The sequence below is a fragment of the Mustela nivalis genome (assembly GCF_964662115.1).
Source record: "Mustela nivalis genome assembly, chromosome: 7".
Taxonomy (NCBI): domain Eukaryota; kingdom Metazoa; phylum Chordata; class Mammalia; order Carnivora; family Mustelidae; genus Mustela; species Mustela nivalis.
The window spans coordinates 8,620,763-8,625,543 of record NC_139026.1 but is presented as its reverse complement, the minus strand read 5'-3'; positions in this window follow the sequence as shown (position 1 = coordinate 8,625,543).

Genomic DNA, 4,781 nt, shown 5'->3' with positions numbered 1-4,781 from the left:
CATTCTTGGCCCCTTCTTTTTCCCTAAGAATTTTAGAATCAGCTTCTAAGCGAAATAAGTCAGTCAAAGAAAGACAAATGCCCAATGATTCCATTCATATCTGGAATTTAAGAAAAAAAAAAAAAAGAATATAGGGGGGAAAAAAGAGAAGGAAACCAAGAAACAGACTCTTAACTATAGAGAACAAATGTTCCTGGAGGAGAGGTGGGTGGGGGATGGGTGAAATGGGTGATGGCGATTAAAGAGGCGCGGGTGGATGGAAGTATTGAGTCACTGAATTCTACCCCTGAAACTACTATTGCATGGTATGTTAACTAACTGGAATCTAAACTAAAACTTCAAAAATTAGGGGCGGCTGGGTGGCTCATTGGGTTAAGCCTCTGCCTTTGACTCAGGTCATGATCTCAGGGTTCTGGGATCGAGCCCCACATCTGCTGAGCAGAGAGCCTGCTTCCCCCTCTCTCTCTGCCTGCTTGTGATCTCCCTCCCTCTGTCAAATAAATAAATATTTTTAAAAACTTAAAAAAAAATAGATAAGTAAATATTTGTTTTGTTTTGTTTTGTTTTAAACAGCATAGAGAATTTTTGTAACGATTTTATTTATTTATTTGCGAGAGAGACAGAGGGTGAGCTCGAGCAGGGGGAAGGGAGGAGCTGCAGAGCCAGAGGGAGAAGCGGACTCACCACTGAGCAGGGAGCAGATGTGGGGCTTGATCCCAGGACCCTGGGGTCACCACCCAAGCTGAAAGCAGATGCTTCACCGACTGAACCCCCCAGGCACCCATTGCAGTAGCAAATTTTTTAAGATTATGGTTTTTCCACTCAAATCCAATGAAAGAATTGCCCCTCCTCCCGGGCAACCCCATGCTCTCGGAGAAAACAGACTTAACACCTTCCATATCAAAGCAGCCTCAAGGGGGCAGGAGAGAGTGAGCAATGGCGAGTTACAGCTCAGCTGGGACCGGAGCTCAAAATTACCGTGCAGAACCGGGCAAGATCAGGCAGCTCCGGGTCTGCAAAATCTTGACCTACAAAACACCGTCTGACTTCCTCCTTTGGCCCTGCCATTAACAAGGAACACATAAAAACAAACAATCTATTTTAACTGATTTAAAATAATTGAAATTGTTGGATACCAGTAGAGAGGAGGTTTCTATACACCTGCAATGCTAGGTATTAAGTAGAGGTTCTTGGGGGAACCCTGGACACCTCTAAGGAAATGCCTCCACACCCTGCTGTACATACCTACCTTGAAAACCAACTGGGGGGCGCCTGGGTGGCTCAGTGGGTTGAGCCGCTGCTTTTGGCTCAGGTCATGATCTCAGGGTCCTGGGATCGAGGCTTGCATCGGGCTCTCTGCTCAGCGGGGAGCCTGCTTCCCCTTCTCTCTCTGCCTGACTCTCTGCCTGCTTGTGATCTCTCTCTCTCTCTGTCAAATAAATAAATAAAATATTTAAAAAAAAAAAAAAAAAGAAAAGAAAAGAAAAAAGAAAACCAACCGGGATGGGAAGGCCAACAATGTTTACTAAGCTCATTCTTTGTATCAAGCACTATTCTAAGTACATTTTGTGCATTCTCTCATTTTAATCCTGACTATAATCCTCAGGGTTTTTGTTGTTTTAAGAATTCATTAATTTATTTATTTGGTAGAGAGAGAGAGGGAGGGAGAGAGCAAGAGCAGAGTGGAGGGGCCGAGGGAGAAGGAGAAGCAGGATCCCAGGAAGAGGCTGATTGTGGGGGGGCTGCATAGGGGAGGAGGGGTTCAATCCCAGGACCCAGAAATCATGACCTGAACCAAAAGCAGACACTTAACGGACTGAGTCATCCAGGCACCCCCTCAGGTTTCTTTATAATAAAGTACTATGCTTATTTCTATTTATCATATGAGGAAGCAGGCCCCAAGAGGTGAAGGCATTTTGTCCAAAGTGATTCAGTGACTGTCAGAAGGAACCAGGACTTTTACGCAAGAATGTCTCCGTCTACAGCTCAGGTTCCTGAACAACACCCTTTTTGAGATTTAAATTCATCGGTGTGATCAAATCTTAATGCTAAAGGCTAGAACATTCTCTAAATTCTTTACCCCTTATGCCCCCATGTCTAGCACAAAGTCTTAGGTAAGGTGGGTTTCAAATAAAGATTTATTGAGGGGTCCCTGCTTCTCCCTCACCCCCATCCCCTCCCCACCCTGCTCATGCTCTCTCTTGCACTCTCTCTCTCTTCCTAATAAATAAATAAAAATTTTAAAAAATGTTTAGGGGCGCCTGAATGGCTCAGTGGGTTAAGGCCTCTGCCTTCGGCTCAGGTCATGATCTCAGGGTCCTGGGATGGAGGCCCGCATCGGGCTCTCTGCTCAGCGGGTCCCCCACTCCCGTCTCTCTGCCTGCTGCTCTGCCTACTTGTGATCTCTGTCTGTTGAGTAAATAAATAAATTCTTTAAAAAAATTTTTTTTTAAATAAAGATTTATTGAATGAATATGTCAATGAATATTACTGTTCAGCCCATCACACTCACACAGATTTATTTTCCATTTTTAAAAAAATGTATATAATTAATATACAATGAAAGTCACCCTATTTTTTTAAAGCTTTTATTTATTTATTTGACAGAAAGATCTCAAGTAGGAAGAGAGGCAGGCAGAGAGAGAGGGTGAAGCAGGCTCCCCACCGAGCGGAAAGCCCGATGTGGGGCTTGATCCCAAGACCCTGAGATCATGACCTGAGCCGAATGCAGTGGCTTAACCCTCTGAGCCACCCGGGCACCCCAAAAATCGCCCTTTTTATGGACAAACATATATTGTCAATTTTATAACTGTCACCACAAACAAGAGAGAAAAGGATTCCTTCATCCCCCAAATTTTCCCACGCTCCTCCCTAGTAAATCCTCCAACGTGCCCTCCAGCCACACTCTCAGTCCCTAGCAACCACTGTATCTGTTTTCCATCCCTATAGCTCTGCTTTCGCAAGGACCGTAAAAGGAATCGAGCTGTCTGTAGTCTTTGGAGCCTGGCCTCTCTTACTTAATATAACACATGCTATGGAGCATGTCCATTGTTCGTTCCTTTTCATTCCGGAGTGGTAACCCATTGCACAAAGGGTCCCACAATTTGTTTCTGCATTCTCCAGTTGAGGGACATTTGGGTTATTTCCAAGTTTAGAACTATTACAAATAAGGCTGCTATACACATTCTTGTGCAGGGTTTTGTTGAAAATAACTTTTAATTTCTCTAGGGCAAAGACCCAGAAGGGAGATTGCAGGGTCATATTGTAAATGTATAAGCTACCTTTATCCGAAGCTGCTAACCTGTTTTCCTAAGGGGCTATACTGTTTTGTAATTTCACCAGCAAGGGGCAAGAGCTCCAGTTGTTCTAAATCCTCTCGAACACTTGATATCATCAAATTAAAATTTTTAACCATTTTCATAGGTCTGTGGAAGTGTCTCATCCTGATTTGCATTTGCATTTCCCTAGGGACTAGTGGTGTTGAGCAACTTTTCACGGGCTTAGGTGCCATCTGTGTATCTTTTTTGGTGAGATATATCTGCTCAAGTCTTTCACCCATTTTCTAAAAACCAGGTTATTTTCTTATTATTGACTGTAGAGTTCTTTATATATTTGGGTCTTTTTTTTTAAAGATGTATTTATTTATTTTAGAGGGGGTCATTGAGAGCACGCAAGCAATGGGAGAGGCAGAGGGAGAGGAAGAGAGAAACTTCAGTGGACTCCTCCTTGAGCTCAGAGCTCAACTCGGAACTTGACTTCAGAATCCTGAGGTCATGACCTGAGTCAAAAAGAAGAGTCTGACACTCAACCGACTGTGCCAGCCAGGGGAACCTGGAAGGCAAATTCTTCTTCTTCTTTTTTTTTTTTTAAACAAAAGTTTTTTTTTTTTTAAACGATTTTATTTATTTATTTGACAGAGATCACAAGTAGGCAGAGAGGCAGGCAGAGAGAGAGGAAGGGAAGCAGGCTCCCTCCCTAGAAGAAAGCCTGATGCAGGGCTTGATCCCAGGACTCTGGGATCATGACCTGAGCCTAAGGCAGAGGCTTTAACCCACTGAGCCACCCAGGCGCCCCTGGAAGGCAAATTCTTTATCAGATGTATGTTTTGTAAAGATTTTTCTCCCACATTGTGGTTTGCCTTTGATCATTCCTGTTAACAGTGACTTTTGAAGAGTTTTGACGAACTTCAATTAATGGATTGTTTTCTCTTAAGGATCATGGTCTTGGCGTTATATCTGAGAATTCCTTGCCCAACCCAAGGTCACAAAATTTTCTCTTGTGTTTTCTTCTAGAAGTTTTATATAATCATAGCAGCTAGTATGAGGTTGTTGTATTAAATAGGGATAATATATGCAAAGGACTTAGCACAGGGCCGGGCACAGAATAAACCTTCGGTAAACAGCCTACAATGGACATTTGCCAAGGTGATATTTCTAAGACGTGACCTCACACCCACCACACATTTCCTCTGCACAGACCTGTGTCCTTTCGTCACAGAATGACAACACAGCAGCAAAGCATATCCTTGTCCAACCTGATCCTGGAACCAATGGAGGTACCTGGGCCGTGGAGAGAGGCCCTAAGGACTGTAGGTCATCTCAAGGGCCAGACCTGGAAGGTGTTCTCCCACTGCAACTAGCACTCCTCCAGCCTACCTGTTCCCATGAAACCTGGTGGCCTCGCCCAAATTGTAATGCGGTTCTGGAGAGTAGGGTGTATTTATTGTGCACCTACTGTGTGCCTGGCCATTGGCGCCACAGACTAACAGAAGCAAACAATGA